This window comes from Schistocerca nitens, chromosome 3, assembly GCF_023898315.1.
Source record: "Schistocerca nitens isolate TAMUIC-IGC-003100 chromosome 3, iqSchNite1.1, whole genome shotgun sequence".
In the NCBI taxonomy this organism is placed as follows: domain Eukaryota; kingdom Metazoa; phylum Arthropoda; class Insecta; order Orthoptera; family Acrididae; genus Schistocerca; species Schistocerca nitens.
In genome coordinates this window covers 469,211,424-469,221,498 of record NC_064616.1, presented here as the reverse complement: position 1 = coordinate 469,221,498, position 10,075 = coordinate 469,211,424, and the positions used below count along the sequence as shown (strand labels likewise).

At 38.0% G+C, this 10,075-nt stretch overlaps 1 long non-coding RNA gene across 1 annotated transcript; it reads right to left on the bottom strand.

Moving 5' to 3' along the window:
• Nucleotides 1–4,621: 4,621 nt before the first annotated feature.
• LOC126248397 (uncharacterized) lies at nucleotides 4,622–7,450 on the bottom strand. The gene is made up of 3 exons (XR_007545474.1): nucleotides 7,239–7,450; nucleotides 4,886–5,082; nucleotides 4,622–4,795 (listed from the first exon to the last, which is right to left on the bottom strand). It is a non-coding gene; the product is annotated as an uncharacterized LOC126248397 (long non-coding RNA).
• Between the last annotated feature and the right edge of the window lie 2,625 nt (nucleotides 7,451–10,075).

Here is a 10,075-nt window from a genome sequence, read left to right as displayed (position 1 = left end):
ACGTCTATATCCCTAGGAATGAGTTTCCTATTACTACCATTCAATGTAACATTATATGACGAGGGAAACAAATCTCACCACATTGAGAGTTTTCTTCCACATTTTAACACAGATGATTCACGGTACATGACAACATAATAAAGACGACATATTTTGTTTTAATAAAACCCACCCCCAGCCTCCCTCCTGATGCACACAATTGTATTTTATAAATGCCCAAGATATTTCATGTACACATTTATTGTGAAAGTAACTATCAAATGTGTCATGTGATGTTCACACTGTTTTACTGGCATTGTTCCTCACACTGGAGTCAAACAAAAAAAAGAGATGATAACTTCACTTCTGAACCAGTCAACTGCTGTTATTCTTTGGCCTATTTATTTCCAACACTACAAGAAATCTGACACACACCACTGATTATTCTGCCCACTGTCACACAACCCATTATTTCTCTGTGTGCCATTCACTTCTGGTGCGTTACAAGTGAAAGTAAAGCCACTGTCTCTTACACAACCTGTTCAAAACATTGTTTTGTTCTCTCTCTGTCTGCACTTACACGCCACATGCCACACCACCATTAAGTCGCAGTGTGAAGCCAATATCCAGTATCAACACATTCAGGTTCCCTCAAGTATTGAACTCTGCATGCAGTGAATGAAAATAATTTTACAACCTACTGCACCAAAACAAATTTCTTTCTCTGTTTCACATCACTTCACAGAATATAATGTGTGTTTTTTTTTAATTATTATTATTTCTTACAGTGTTGACTGTTCCAAGAATTATTTTACAGCGGATCCTACTACACACTCTTGCCTTTAAATCAAGTGAACCACGCATAACACACTTAACACTCCAAATACTAAATTCCGATATCAAACTGCTGTAATATCACAATTTTGTCTTCACAGGAAATTTTGTTCTTGGTTTTCACTGCCTTCCTCCTCATACAATGACTTGAACAATGAATCATCTGACTGAATTTGCAGCATCTCAAACAGTTTTGTGTTTGTTTATACTTGGCACTTGCAACAGTTTACTTTTGTCCCTCAAATTTTACCTGTGACTGACACTATAGATTTGAGTCACACGGTTTTGGTATCTCGACATATACATGAATACACTTTCAGATTCCTAAGGCAGTAAATGAGTACCATTGATAATGGCTGGAATGTCCTAAGCGGAAATACGGAAGCATCCGATCCCACCCGTCTGCTTTGACCCATGACGTCACAAATATGGCGGAAACAAAAACACACACACTTTCCACAAGAAGCCTAATGACACTAACGGGACAAGTGCGGGAAATGGGGTGTTTTGGGTGGGGGGCAAACTAAATATAAACAAATTTAGATGCTTTGCGTAGCTACAACGTGTAAGTGAAGACAGCCATGCATGAATACCCACCCATCTCCCCAGGGGTCGTAACCCCTGCAACCCATAGAAGATAAAGATGCTTCAGTAGCTGATTAGTGTTTTTTGTCTTTAAAAAAAAAAATCTCATGGGATAGAACGAACAGATCAGAAAGATAAATATAATAAACTAAAACAGAAATTGGAGGAAACAGATAATTAAAATAAGTAATAAGTGTTTTTAAATTTAAAAAAAAATCTCACGAGATAGAACGAACAGATCAGAAAAGTAAATAAAATAAGATAAAACAGAACTAGAGACAGCCACACTGAAACCAAACTCCGCGCCGTCATGACATCACACACGACAACACCCTTATGTCACGGGTCAAAGCCGACGCGTGGGATCGGACGCTTCTGTCGACCCTCCTAAGCCACAATACTACAACAGGAAGTAATAATCTTCAAAGTGTTGCATCACATACCTGCTTGTCCATTTTGAGCAACTGTAAAAGTAAGTAATTTTAACCTTTTTCCCAGTAGTAACAAAGAAATAAATCATACACCACTGAAGCAGTTGCCTGTAACATTTATTCACTGATTGTTTTGCTCGTTATGCTGGAGCAAATTTACAATTAATTTTAGAGAACAGTCAGTAGAAGTACGATTCATTTCCTCTGACACACACACACACACACACACACACACACACACACACACACACACACACACACACACACACACACACACACACACCTGTTTCTGGACCTAATACAGATGCCTTTGTGGAGTAAGTATCACATACCTACATAGGTACAAAAAATCAACTATTTCCCGTTCTGAAAACTCTGAATGTGATTAACTGTATGTTATAACTCTGAATGTGATTAACTGTATGTTATATTCACTTAGCCCACACTGACCATGGTTTAACGATATCTACTGGCTTAGTGCAATAGGCTGCAATCCTTTTGGCATGGTCTAAGTGAAAACAATGCAGCATGGTATCCCACAATTTGTGACACCCAAATAAATAACAGGATAACCTTGGCTGAAATGCCAATGAACCAGTGACTCGCTACTAGCAAAGCATGGTGGAATTTTGTATCTTCCTAAAGAGGTTGAAAAAGGACAGGAACATGTAAGTTAAAGGAAAGGTGTAGGACAACAGGACTCAGCAAATATACTCTAACTAATCTTCAGTAAAGAAACAACGCATGTTTGATCTATAACCCTGATTACCTCCACCTATCACCAACTCGAAAGTACAAATGCATACATGCAACTGTTGGTTATCTGCCACATATTTTGAACCATGATGAAATAAAGCAATGCTATTTACCTTTGTTATTAGCTCCAACAAGTTTTTAACTCCATTCTCTTGCTTACCATATACTGTAAGTTTCACTTCACTAACTTTCACATACAATTTCTTTTGGCATTTCACGCCAAAAATGATACTTACCAAAAGATATGAATTATCAGTGTTTGCTTTACATAGTAAACAAATGGCACTATCTTTTTAACTCCATTCTCTTGCTTACCACATACTGTAAGTTTCACTTCACCAACTTTCACATCCAATTTCTTTTGGCATTCCATGCCAAAAATGATACTTACCAAAAGATATGAATTAGCAGTGTTTGCTTTATATAGTAAACAAATGGCACTATCTTTTTAACTCCATTCTCTTGCTTACCACATACTGTAAGTTTCACTTCACTAACTTTCACATCCAATTTCTTTTGGCATTTCACGCCAAAAATGATACTTACCAAAAGATATGAATTATCAGTGTTTGCTTTACATAGTAAACAAATGGCACTATCTTTTTAACTCCATTCTCTTGCTTACCACATACTGTAAGTTTCACTTCAGTAACTTTCACATCCAATTTCTTTTGGCATTTCACGCCAAAAATTATACTTACCAAAAGACATGAATTAGCAGTGTTTGCTTTACATAGTAAACAAATGGCACTATCTCAACAATTGGTTAATTACCTGTAACACGTAAGTCTGCACAAATGACAACCATCACCACAACCACCACCACCACCAACAACATCAACACAAAAATAGAGGCTGTTGTTTAACCCAAAGACCACTTCACAGAACAAATTTTTTACTCACTATGAAGCAACACAAATTCTGCCAGGTACTCCAGTGCTGTATCACTACTTACCTCAGAAGATTTGTTGACACATTGTAATATTTGCATTTGGTTTAGATCATCATGTTTCAAAATAGTTTTTGGCTCTACAACTCTGATATTTCATGTGGTTCACACATGTTGCACCTGCAGATCATTAACATTGTACCTATTATTTAATGTGTTGATATCTCAAATTAATCCTCATAATAGTCATAGAGTTTGAAATATATTTTCTGAACAAGCTCCATGAGGGCTGCTGTCTATGAAGTATTTGTCAACAGTTATCCCCACAGCACAAAGTTCAGACTAGAATATCTCACAACATGCTGCTTCTACATCCTTATTACCCTGCTATTAAATCCACTGAGTATCTATGTTTCCTGAAGACATATATTTACCTATTCCACAGCAATAAATCGTATCCTATTGTATTAAAACATACTTAGCTCTGACACTGTATGGAAAATAAACAGAACCATGACCCACAAAAGTGAAGTTGGGAAGGTGCAGAGGGATGAAGGAGAGGGAGCGATGATTGCTGGTGGTCTTGATTTGCCTTCGTAAGTTGGAGTTGCCAAAATCTGTATGGTAAGGACCTGGACTATTAACGAAAAATTCCCTGACGATTCACTTAACTTGGACCATTCAGTGTTACAGTCAAATTTCTTATAATAATGCAAGACATTTTAATTACACAATGTACCTGGAAAGTCACTGGTTTTCGGTACTAACAGCTGTTTTGCTTGGATGGGAAAGTGAGTGACTATACAACCACCTCAATTGCCTTGTTTCATCAAGTACACCAAATTGAGAACAAAATCATTACATTACAGCTCACCACATTTAATCAGTTTACTGCTCTTTTTGTCCAATTTTCAGCTTTCACTTATTGAATTTGAACTGTAATTATCTCCACTTTGTCTAATTTGTAATGCAGTATCACTTCTGCAACATAAGCCTGCTCATACTACCATGTGACAGGCTCAGATTTCTTAATTGTTTTAAGTGTAAAGTTTTCAAAACGGGGGGGGGGGGGGGGGGGGTGTAATATTCTGACTGTTGTGGTATTTTTTGAAAAGACTTTTTCATCAAAGATGTAACTTACCACTCTGCAACACACGAACGTGTATTCCAAATCATACAATTTTCTTTTTACTATCTGAAACTTCACTCTCATCAACTTGGTCATGCAGACTTGCAGGCGGAATAGTTTCATCTTCTTAAAATCAGATCTTACTGATAACCACATATTTAGACACTACACTCTACGCGTCTGGTCAAGCAGCTACGGGAAAGAAAACCATCATATTATTTTGCAAAATGACACATTCCATATGTACATACAGTATATAAATAAATGTTTGTAGTTACTAACACAAGAACTTCATTGGTCCTCCATGGCAAACTATGCGTAACACCTGGACTTAAGCCCTTAGGGCCTGTCCCAGCTTCTTATTGGTCTGTCATCTTTTCCTCCAACTGGGGGAGGAGGAATTCCGTCTTCATCAAGCTACTTTTTTGTATTTTCAAATACTCACCACACAGTAGCATTTACTACTTGTCTTTTCATGCCTGAAAACAAATTTTCATAGTTTAACTACAGTATAAAGTCCTCTTTCTTATCTGATTAGACAAATATAAATCTTTAATGCCTTTCCTTCTGACAACATAACCCTCTAAACAAAAATTCATAATTATCAAACCATTCCTAGGTAAAACTAAACTTCTTTTATCCATGTATGTATCTACATATGCACCTAACATTTGTGCCGTATGTTACTATGCCTATTTAACTAAAGTACTTGTATTTAATAGTTTTAGAAAATCAGCCAAGGTGTTTCACTAGCTTTTATTTTATCTGTATGTACGTATATATTTTATAATCTAATTAAGCAGAATAATGCTTCTGTTACAAAGATGTGTTGATATGAATGGTAAGATTTTGTACATGATGTAAATACATAATATTTTATACTGTTTTGTAGTTTGAAAAGTCCAATATCATGAATTTAATAATACGAGCACTAAATAAATAAAATAAATACACAGATGTTGATCCATTATGAGAAGACCTCATACCAAAACAGTGTAGTACTGCAAAAACAATATCAGACACTAACAACTCTTTCTATGTTCTCTCCCAAGTAATCAGCCAATAATTATTCCATGTGGGTTATTGGAATTCCGTAGTAAAACTGCTGCGTTTAGCTTGCAATGAGTGTTTACAATACCAGTCTAACATATCAACCCAATTACAATTAGTCCACTTTACATTTGTTTAAGATTACAATTCTACAAGTTTTTTGTTGCATTTAATTCCACTGTCCCTCACAATGTTACAATGACTGTAGCTGCCTCTAGAATTACTTTCAATTTACACCAGTCACGGTTTTTCAGTGGAAAGTATAAATAAATTTTACAAGATAAACCACATTAAAAAAAGTTTTTATTGAGGACTCTAGCCACAATGATTTATCTAGAGCCTTTACTGGCAGTAGAGACTGTAATGTTCAGACCAAATACAATACTCTGAACTTATAGTTTCTCAAATTCTTTCACAAACAAAAGTCTCTTTTTCAATGTGGCTTAATGGACAGTTTCCATCTGTGAGATAATTTTTGTTGGTCCTTGTGGGCATCTAACATTGAGATTACTAGTAAATAACTATTAGAAAAACATATAGGTTATTTGCAATGAAAAATAGTGAACAAAATTTGTATGCAACCTAGTGTGAAATCCAGTTCTCATCTTCTACCTGTTAAGGATAAGGTTTGAGGAATTTATAAGCAAGTTTATCTGTTTCTATGTGGGAGTGTTACGATTATGGTCAAGTGCCTTAAATGAGCACTACTTGAATGTTTGCATTCTTGGGAAATATTGTTTCTTTAGTTATAAATAGAGCCAGCAGTATTGCAGAAGAATACTGAAATGATGCTATAGGCTCGAATTTACGTTTTAAGTAATGATTACAAGACTATACTAAGGGCAAATATGAAGATAGATGTATGCTTTTTTAATTTCATTACATTGCAGCATGCAGAGGAAAGAGTGATGGTGCAAATGAGACGCAAGTCCACATATAAATACAAAGTATGTGCTTTCACATAAGACATATCTTACATTTCTGCTGGGTTCCATGACCCAATAGAAAAATGTGATTTATACCTCCAAAGAAACATATTAAGTTGGTATCTTCAAAACATTTCTTTTTTGGGTGGAGGGGGCACTAGAGTCTACATATTAGGTAACAGATATGATAAACCAAATGACAGATTAAGACAATATGGTACACACAATTCTTCGAGATATGGTGACATCAAGGATTATGTTGACAGAAGGATAAAACAGCTGTAGCTTTTACACAGTTGACTTATGGCAACGTTGTATTTATACAAAGTTTAGCATAAGTTTGCAGTGCTACAGATTTTTTATAATCTTTCACTCGACAGCTCATGGTATTAGAAACTGTTCCAAGTACCTTTATTCGTAGCTTAAAAGAATACGAATACGTTTACTAATAAAGCAGCATCAAAAAAATCTTGAGCTAGAAAACGGATAGGACGGAATTGCGTGAGATAGGTTATAGTTAAAGGGTAGCAATACAGAACAAACAATAATAATCTTCTGGGTTAAACAATAAAAAGGGAATACACATTAAATTATATGGGTTCGGTTTTAATAAACGGAGGTAATACACTACGTCTCGTACAAAACTGAAGGATCCATACCGAATTAGTTCTCCTTGAAGACAAGGCAACTTCCACTTCACTTTTGCGATATTTGCACCAATAAATAATACTGCTGTTATATTTCTGGCTCGTACTTGACTTCGAAAATCGCGTAACATTTCCAAAACAACGCTTACTTCACTCTCTAAAAGCTCAGTACAGAGAAGACTTCTCAATGGATGCTGCAGCCGTCGTCACGGAACCAACGGCTATCACAGCTTATTGATCACACAGCGAACATCAATAGGCATCCCCGGTCCAGCCTGGACTTGCACCAGAGCCATCTAGTAGGTCGCTACGTTACGAAAAGAGAACGATAGCGACCAGTGGTGCCATCAATAGGGTGAAACCTGTTGCGGTGTTCTGATAACATGACCTAGGTTCGTTGCCAGGTCACTTTGAGTGCAGCAAGTTTTGTCGTAACGTTTTATTAACATTCAGGGAAACAGGCAAATAATTGTCGTGTTTACATGTTAATGCCCAAATCAGTCATGTTAGATCGGTCTGATACCGCTTTTCTCATTGTCAGTTCTTTTACACAAATGGCGTCTGGAAATCAGCTGTTCCGGTTTCTGATTTAGTCAGCACAATGGCTGTTTCTCTTCAATATTCTACACACCTACAAAATCCTGATCCGCCCCATCCTCCGCTCTTTAGATCTTACACGGATCTCCACCCCACCGAATTTATATAAGACCCTCCATCATGCACTCTGTCTTGCTTTCTACATCTGTTTACCTTCCATCACCTGGATCTTCTACCATCCTGTCAAATTCTCACCCCTCCTCAGCCAAATCGAACACCTCCACAACTCCTATACCATCCGCAAACTAGATTGTCTCGCCTCTGATCACCAACACTGGTAAGCCACCGGGCCTTCACAAACACATCTCACCATCCCACAGATTCTATATGCAACCTCAACCCAACTTCAACCAACGCCCTCACCCAGACAATGAGATCCACCCCAATAGTTACCCTCCTATCAACTTTAACCCTTCCAGACCTATCCCACTCCACATCAGGGCTCTATGTTGCCACTTTTTAAGCTGCTGGATGTTGTTTATATGTTATATATCAATATACTGAACCAGTAGAATATAAATATTTGATTCTCTTACTTGCAAATCATGATATTTACTGCCTTAATTAAGCTTTCTTGGAACACCAGGACAAAAAATGAAAAATCAGGACATTCTCAACTGATTGGGATGTAGGGCAACCCTACACCTGATGTAAGGTGACAACTCAAAAAATACTTATGGGACCAGCACAGTATCTGTATTCTCCAAACCAGACTGAGTAATGCTCTGAATTAAACTTCTCCCAAAATAAGAAATGGATTTACCCTTATCCACATTGAATAGAAATAGTGGAAATCATCCATGTTGAGTGTCTGTTTAGGAAGGGCTTTTAGGGGTTATTTAGCCTTCAGCTCAGAAGTGACAGCCATATCCACCACATCCATTTCCTCTGCAGGGTTGGGCTCCTCTTTTTTCTTGCTTTCATTTTGCTCTGGTTGCAGCTGCTGACCCTTCCATTGATCTGCCTGTCTCTTCTCCTTCTCTGCACTGGCTGGCTGCTGCTCTGCTGCTTGGTGGTAGTTTGGAGTTCAGCAAATTGCTGCAGATCAAGTTGTGTTATCTTCTCACACAGTCTGAATTCACCAGTAACAACTTTAACTTGCAGCTGGCTGATGATAATACTGAACTATCTGTTTACATTCTGATATGGCTTTCTAAAGGGAGGGTTCACAACATGTAGGCGATGCCAGTGTCTTTGAGAGATACAGATTCCCCAACCAGGAATGTAAGTGCCAAGAATTGAATATTTGGAGGTTCAAGTGCAGCCTTCATATCCTCCTTTGCACACTCCATTACCAGATTGTTTACCACATGATACCAATGCACATGTTCCACATCTACAAGGATCTCCTCAGTACGGATCCATGGAACGAAAAACTAATCTAATCTAAAGAAACACCTACACACAGAAGGTAGAGAGGATTTCACTCTCTGCAAAACCCAGCCACTGCACCATCTGGACACGGTCCAGAGTGGACTGATCCCAAAGCCATGCATTCGCCATTTGTAAGCAATAACATTGTTTTCAGTCAAGCAGTGGCCATCAGATGTTTGAAAAGCTGGAATTTTTCCTGGTGGAAACATCTTTAAAATATGTTTCAGAGTTGTTAGTTTCTCCAAAAACAAAGCAAAGGACAATTTTATTTTGTCTCTCTCCATCTGAACAGGTCTCAGGAGACCCAATGGTACTGATCAAGTGCCACGTCATCCTCAGCCTACAGGCATCGCTGGATGCAGATATGGTGTGAAGCCAATACGTCACTCTCCCAGCCGTTGTCAGTTTTCATGACCGAAGCTGCTACTTCTCAGTCATGTAGCTCCTAAATTTGCCTCATGAGGAGTGAGTGCACACTACTTGCCAACAGCACTTGGCAGACCAGATGCTCACCCATCCAAGTGCTAGCCAAGCACAACAGTGCCTAACTTCAGTGATCTAGTGGGAACCAGTGTTACCACTGGGGCAAGGCCATTGGCCCTCAACATTTTATACACTTAAAAATTCTTTGGATAAGTATGCAATGCTCCATAAGTATACAGTGGTCCTTAAAGAACCATCACAGTGATGGATCTTACTCCTGATGGAGCAGTAGCTAGCACTGGATGGGTGTTGGTCAGACTGCCTCCCTTTTGGTCCTGTGGCCCATTCATGTGGTTCAGCCAAGTGGAGGTGGTTTTCCTGAGCCACAACATAACATGCGGCCTCATCAAATTTGGGCACATCATGAGCCAGCTCAACCAGAACTATGCTGCTGA